This window comes from Neophocaena asiaeorientalis, unplaced genomic scaffold (assembly GCF_003031525.2).
Source record: "Neophocaena asiaeorientalis asiaeorientalis breed wild unplaced genomic scaffold, Neophocaena_asiaeorientalis_V1.1 scaffold100, whole genome shotgun sequence".
NCBI lineage: Eukaryota > Metazoa > Chordata > Mammalia > Artiodactyla > Phocoenidae > Neophocaena > Neophocaena asiaeorientalis.
This window is the reverse complement of record NW_020173955.1, coordinates 282,499-290,451: the sequence shown is the minus strand read 5'-3', so window position 1 is coordinate 290,451 and position 7,953 is coordinate 282,499.

Sequence of the window (7,953 nt, the reverse complement as noted above, 5' to 3'; positions counted from 1 at the left end):
AGGGCACAGGCACAAGAGAAAAGCCCAATGTATAAACCTATTTCAAATATGTGCTTGCCTAGGGTCAGCTATACCCACTGGTTAAAGAAAATCATGTAGTTGAGCCCAGATGGAGTCGTACGACCCTGAAAAGTAACGTGACAAAGGGTCGGGATACAAGGAGAGGTGAAGAATGGGACTATTTTTGTAATCTACCACAGTGTCCATGCATTTTTCTTATTAATGAAGTACCACTCTTCAGTTTTTTTTTTTAAATTGTAACCCCTCTTAAAATAATCACATCATGGTAGAGTCACTTACTGGTAGAAAGGAAGCCTGAAATTTCTGAGTATTTACCAAAAGACTGAGTTATCCACACAAGGCTATTTAAACTGTTTAAGATTTCCATTACATTCATTGTCAAGTTAAAGCCATTTTCTCCTCCCTGCAATGACCCAATGCTGTGACTGCCCATGACAAAGATTAGATCAGTTATAGATAGCAAATAACCTACATTTTCTTTGTACTTCAGAGTGATTTATTGAATTTTCAAACACCTTCCACACAAAAGTAGAGAAGTTCAGACATTATTTTTAAAATAAATTTGAGTAATTCAAAATTATACCTAGGATAATATCACTTACTTGCATTGTTTCTTAAGTAGGAAAATCTGTTGTGTTACAAGTTGGTAGCCAGGAACTACATCAAAGTCGAGGTGCACCTGTGGCTGTGGGCATTGTGTATAAGCATCACTTGTCATGTATGTAGCAGCAGAGAATGAGTGGAGAACCACAGTGCTAGCCCACAGTGACCTCTCTGCTCCAAGCCCCTGTAACCCATGCCTTCCTTCTAAGGTTGCTCAATCTGTTGTGCAACAAAGTGAAGGATGGAGGCTTTCCTTTCCGTTGTTTATTCTCTCTTGCAAAAAAAAAAAAACGTTTCGTAAATTTGGAAAAAAATTGAGCCTACAGAAAAGTTTCAGGAACAAAACAGTGAGCACCCATATGCTCCTCACCTAGTTTTACCAGCTGTTAACCTCTTGCCTCCCATACTATCGATACATTCTCTCTTTATATACACGTTTCCCCTCTACCAAGCCATCCAAGAGTGGTGGGCAGGCACCCTGGCACTTCACCCCTAAATAATTCTCCATCGTTTCCCAAGAAGGAGGCCATTGTCCTAGTATTGAGAACACTGTTGTCACACCTGACAAGCTCAACATGAAGTTCAACATACAGTTTACATGAAATTTGCCTAACTGTCTGAAAATTATCTTTTAATCCAGATCCCATTGCATTTAGTTGTTATATCTCATTAATCTATTAACAGGAAGAATAAAAAATAGATGCCTGGGTCTTACCCTAGAGCTACAAAAACAGAATTTCCAGGGTTGGAGCCCAGGAATCTATCCTTTTAAAACTCTTTCTGATGACTCTGATGAGAGTCACGTTTGGGGATCACTGAGTTCTACCTGGAAGGTTAATTATCTTTTCACCTGTCTATGGCTGTTTTCCCAAACAGATTTCAGGGAATTCTTGTGCCAGGAGTAATAAATTGCTGGGAGAACTATAACTCATTCTAATTGTACCCTAACCATTGCCCCTCCCCTCTAATCCCACCTGCTTCTTACCCCTTAACATTATACTCAGAAGAACTTGAGTGGCAGGTTTTGAAGGCCCAGCCCTAGACTTTATCTTGGACTTCTCTTTAATTCCAAATTCTGTTAATTCAATGACCTCATAAATACTTTTGAATTGAATAATCTGGGGTGGGGGTAGGGGGATGTGGGAGGGAAGGATTGGCTTGTTGAAATGCAGATTTCTAAGCCCTCCTCTGGGCTCAGGAATATGCATTTTCGTCAGCTCCCTAAGTAGTCCGTACTCCCTTTTTTTGTATTTCATTCTAAGGGCGTTTCAGGGTGATTTACTCTTAGTAAGCAACTCAGTAAGCCTCTGGTTGTGTCATTGAAATAAACCTCTATGCTTAGAACCCTTGCCCACAAAACAGACACCAAAAGAACTTTTCTTCCCATCTTTTAACTTATCTCTTTCAATGCTCCTATTTGACCAATTCTCTCAGTAGAAAATGTCCTTCACAGAGCCTTAGCTTTTCTCTAAAACCATAGAAACAGGCATCTTATTTCTGCCTCGCCCTGCCTTTTACTCCCACTCTGACCAAATTCCCTTTTAGTGTTGACTCAAATTGTTTATCTGAGTCTGTGCCTGACCTTTCGGTTCTAGTGACATCTTTATGGCCCCTTTTTTATTTTTTCTTTTTGGTGGATAGAGATGATATGGAGGGGAGCCCAAAGGATTACAGATTGTAAAGTCACCCACACTTTGATTCCAGTATGCCACTTTGAACTAAGTTGTCCATCATGGGAGAAAAAGAACCTGTTTATTATTTTGGAATTTCACCTTGCTTGCTCTGCTAGGTAATCTACGTGAAAAGCAAATATTCTTTTTTTGAAAATCACATTGCATTTTCTGCAAAGCTGTGTTTAAGAGTTAAGCTGAAGTTTAACCTTTTTAATATAGTCGTTAGTTAAAATATCTGGTGTCTCTTAGTCAAGGTAAAGAAGCACTCTAGAATCCAAATTTGCCTGTGATGAAGGATACAATTTTCCTTTTTCAGCCCATTCATTGGCGGAAAATAATTCCTGCCAGATGCTTGATGCCACTAGCAATTCTAGTGAAATAATGTGGAAAATATGAAACTGTCATCAGATATAAAGTTAGAACAGAGATAATCTCTTTACCAGAAGAAGCCAGCATGTGTGTATGATGCCGAATCCAGCCTCTGTACCCCGACACTGAGTTAAATCTTGGAGATAGAGTTTTTGGTGAAGTAGAAAAGAATAGGTTTATTACTTTGCCAGGCAAAGGGGACCGCAGCAAGCGAATGCCCTCAAAACTGTGAGTCCTGAGCTGGAAGGGGTAGTGAGGAGTTTTATAGTAATGGCTCAAAGAGGGCGTGATCAGCTCGTGGACATTCTGATTGGTTGGTGGTGAGGTAAGTGGGAGTCAGCCAACATCAACCTTCTGGTTCCAACCGGTCTGGAGTCTACCTGCTTGTGGGCAGCATACTGTTAACTTTTCCCACCTGGTGGAGGTTTCAGTATCTGTAAAGCAGCTCAAAGATATTGTTATGTGTATCCGTTGAGGGGGAACCGGGACCCTGCCCCAAGGCTACTCTATAGTTTCTTGACTATTCCTCCCTTGTCTCCACATCCCCTCCCTTCCCTAATTAGCAACTGTTTAAACCTGCCCGTTGGAACACAGGGAAGGTCATGGAGGCTGAAGGAAGCCTATTTCCTGTTATCAAGAAATGGGGGACACAGAAAGGCTTTTTTGCCCAGGAGCCTCACAGAGTCCTGCTCGGTTTCATGTATAATATCCATCGATACACGAGTATATTGGGAGTGATAAACAGTCACTTTGACAAGGTAGGAAAAACACCATTCTTATCACCGCATAAGTAAAAAATCCATATCATTGCTTTAATGAGGGAAACTGATTCTTCTTCACGATGAATGAGATATCCAGCCAGCCCCAGCTGTTCTAACCACACTAGCCTAGGTGCCAGGAGTGTGAATGAGTCATTTTGGACAGTCCAGCCTCATTAGTTGCAATGTGTAAAAGAACCAAGGATCACAGTGAATATGGCCCCAGTTGAGCCATCCCAGGCATCTTCAGGCATTAAGCCACCCCAGCTGAGGCTGCAGGCAGCATGCAGCAGAGATGAGAACCTCTGCTGTGTTCTCTCTGAATTTCTGGCCTACAAAATTATGATCACAGGGTTTCCCTGGTGGCACAGTGGTTAGGGATCCACCTGCCAATGCAGGGGACATGGGTTCAAGCCCTGGTCCAGGAAGATCCCACATGCTGCAGAGCAACTAAGCCCATGCGCCACAACTACTGAGCCTGCGCTCTAGAGACCGCGAGCCACAACTACTGAAGCTCGCGTGCCTAGAGCCCGTGCTCCGCAACAAGAGAAGACACTGCAACGAGAAGCCCGCGCACCGCAACAAAGAGTAGGCCCCGCTCACTGCAACTAGAGAAAGCCCGCATGTAGCAATGAAGACCCAATACACCCCCAAAATAATTAATTAATTAATTAAATTTAAGATATATATATATGATCATAAGAAACTGGTTGTTATTTTATGCCACAACATTTGGAGTGGTTTGTTATGGTAATAGATAACTGGAATAGATGTTGAAGAGAGGACTTGTATTACTTGGCTATTGCCACAATAATGCATGACTCCAAAACTCAGTGGGTTTCAACAACAGTATTTATTTTTCTGACTCATGGGGCTGTGCATTGTCTGGGGTGCTCTCCTTTTGGCTGTGAGGGGGCTGGGCAAGGCAAACCTCTGTGGGCTGGTTTGAGACACACTCCTCTTTGTTCTGCTGCCAGGATGAAGGTGGAGCATCGACCTGGGGCACGCTGGGTGATGGATATTCAGGAATCCAAGGGCAACTCTGCAAAAACATTTTACTCCTCTGCTTATTTTATTGGCCAGGTAGGTCACATGGTCAAGCTCAAAGTCAAAGGGGTAAGTACACTCCCATCCAAATGGGAGGAAGAAGAAAGGAGATACTCGCTGAACAGTACTCCAACCTATTGAGAGATTCAAGCACAGATGATGGTGGTGGTGATAGTGAGTGGTGTCAGACTGGCCCAGTTTTAAGGTATTTCTGTAATTTGGTACTTATACATCTAGAACCCAGAGAGAACACTTGTGAGTGTAGTGGGGGAAGGTGTCTAAATATAGGAATCAATAATTATTTATTTTATTTATTATGTTATAAATAATGTTTCTATTAATAATATAAATATTATTTATCAGTTTATATGATTTATTGATACTAAATCCTTACAAGCAGGAGGCATGTAAAATTATGAAAAGACAAAGAAAATGTAATAGAAGAACAAAAGGAGAGGGATTAAAAAAAAGAAAGAGAAAAAGAAGGCAGAAAATGAAACCCTTTACCAGCTGTTGGGGAGGCCAGGAGCAGACACCTGTTTTTTGGTTTGCCTCATATGTAGGTGGAACTGCTACAGGGCAGCCAGTCCCTGAAAGAAGTCCCAAGAGACCAGCTCCTCCTTAAGGAGAGGTTTTGCTAATTCAATGACAGATGCATCTGGCATGGCATAAGGCACCTCCAAATACTGCTCTCCCACTCAGCACCATACTTATAGCCAATGAAAGTGCCAACAGTGCAGGGAGTTCCCTACTCCCAGTTGAGGGTTAACTATTAACTCAGCTGTGAAGTGCGTGGGACCAGCCCAAAAAGCTATGGGCAGCAGGCAGAGTTAGAGCAAAGAGGCGTTAAGAAAGGCTTTGGGAGAGAAGAAGTATCTGAACTGGAACTGGATGCAGAGGCCAGAAAATGTGGAAGCAGCACAGTCTCATTTTTGTTGCATGTATAGAGGGCACAAGGCTGGAGAGTGAGCTGATCATGGTAAATCTTGAATGCCAGGTTGAAGAGCATATTTTTAGTTCAGTGGGAACCCTGAGAACTTTTGAACGAGGAGTAATCTGGGGCTTCCCTGGTGGCGCAGTGGTTGAGAATCCGCTTGCCAGTGCAGGGGACACAGGTTCGAGCCCTGGTGCTGGAAGATCCCACGTGCCGCAGAGCAACTAAGCCCGTGCGCCACGACTACTGAGCCTGCGCTCTAGAGCCTGCGAGGCACAACTACTAAAGGCTGCGAGCCACAACTACTGAAGCCCATGCACCTAGAGCCTGAGCTCCGCAACAAGAGAAGCCACCGCAATGAGAAGCCCGTGTACCGCAACAAACAGTAGCCCCCGCTCACGGCAACTAAAGAAAGCCCGAGCCAATCAACAAAGACCCAACACAGCCAAAAATTAATTAATTAATTAATTTTTTAAAAAAGAAGTGATCTGAAGGAGCTGTCCTCCAATATCATTCTTTCCTACTTCTGTGGTAACAGAAGCCCCAGTTTTTAACCGGGTTCATGCCTGTGCAAGTTAAGATTAGCTTTCCTAACTTCTCTTGCAGCTAGGTGTGGTCTTGTGACTGAATTCTGGTGAATGAAATAGAAAGGAAATAGTGTGTGCCACTTTTAAGAAGTGTTCTCAAAGGGAGAAGGCATTGCGCCTTTTTTTTTTTTCCTGCTGGATGGAAGCCCAACCTAATCCTAACAAGCATATTATTCATTAGGAAGATAGGCCTGGGGCAAGGCAAAATATAGGATGAGCACTGGAGGTGGGAAGATCTTGATAGTTGAGGTAAGAAGTGTGGAAATAAGAACTGAGCCAGTATGGAAGCTTTGGGAACGGATGGGAGGGGAGTATGGGATAAATATTGCGCAAGGAGTGTCTGTGGGACTTGGGAATTGGTCAGGTGAGAGGAGACACCAGGAAGAATCAAAGGTCATTCTGAGGTTTCAAGCAGAGTTGACTGGGAAGTCAAATGATGCTGGTAACAAAAATAGGGGAATCAGCAGGTTGAGCAGGCATGAGGAAGGCCCCCAGGAGTTCAGTCTTGCACATTCTTGAGTTGGGACGCCTGCAGGATACCCAGGTGGAGATGTAAAGCAGGCAGTTGGAAATGGCAAATCCTTTGCATAAAAGTGGTAGTCAAAATGAAGGGAGGGGCTGGTTGGCAAAACAGAGAGTGTGTCTGTAGGAATTCCTCTTTCTTCAGTGCACACAGAAATAAACTTTTGCTCTGCAAAACCAGATAAAAATATATAAGCTCTTCACCTGATTTGTACCCCCGTCCCTCAAAAAAAACCCTACAAACTCCAGTCAGCAGCTGGCTGGCTGGCTTCAAGCCATGAAATCCTCACTGTCTTAAAATGTGGACATCTCCTTAAAGTTCTTTACTAAGGCGTATTGATTTGCATAAATATCTGTGCTGGCATGTTTTAAGATGACTCCTTTTCAGCAAGAGATCTATAGTAAATTGTCTTCCTCCTTAATTCAGGTTGGCCACACATAAGAAGGCTTCCCTTTCACAAAAGTCTTAAAAGAACAATTCCTTTCAAAAGCAGAATGAAAAAAATATGAAAATCTAATAAATGTGACAGTAAAACGACTCTGCAGAGGTTTCTCTCATATCTGCTGTGACCAGAGCAGATGTTAAAATAAATAAAATTTGAAATAAAAAGTAAACGAATCTAATGTGAACATTAAGGAACTTTTTTTTTCTTTTTTTGGCCAAGACACGCGGCTTGTGGGATCTTAGCTCCCCGACCAAACCCAAGCCCTCAGCAGTGAAAGCTCGGAGTCCTAACCACTGGACCGTCAGGGAATTTTCTAAGGAACCATCTGTTCAGCCTGGCTAAACCGCTGTCTGCACTATTTTCATACGATGGCTGGGGCCCAGGGGATGGAAAAGGTTAAAACCCAGTGGCTTGTGTGTTTTAGCTGAGGTCACAAGGTAGAAACGCGACTGGAAGTGGTGGTGGTAAGAGCTCTGTTTCTTCTCGAAGAGTTTTGGTCTTCAGCTCACATACCGCAGACAGCTGCCTGGCGACCCAGGGCCTATCCCGGCGGCCCCAAGCCACACGCCTAGGAGCGCGCCCAGGATCCCCTCACGCGAGAACCCTTCCTAGGAGAGGCGGGCTGGCTCTCCGGCGGAAAACGGGCCGCGCGGGGGCGACAGCACCAACCTTGTTGGCAACCCCTCCCCTCCCCCAACCCCCAGAACAAGGAACGTCACCGCGTTCCACATTCTCCCCGACCCTCTGGCCCCGAGGGCCCAGACCCCGGCCGGCCCGAGCGGCCCCGGCAGGTACCAACGAGCCCTGGCTGTCCCTCAGGCCCCGTCACCCCCGCGGTCGCCGGGAGCGGGCCTCGGTTAGCGGGGCCTCCTAGGCTGCGGGCGCCGGGACTGGCCGGCTACACCCGCACCCCAGCGGCCTCAGTAGGCGTCCCGGGCCGGGCCGCCCCTCCCCCCGCGCCGGTGGCCAGGAGCCGGGCGAGGGGCTCGCGGA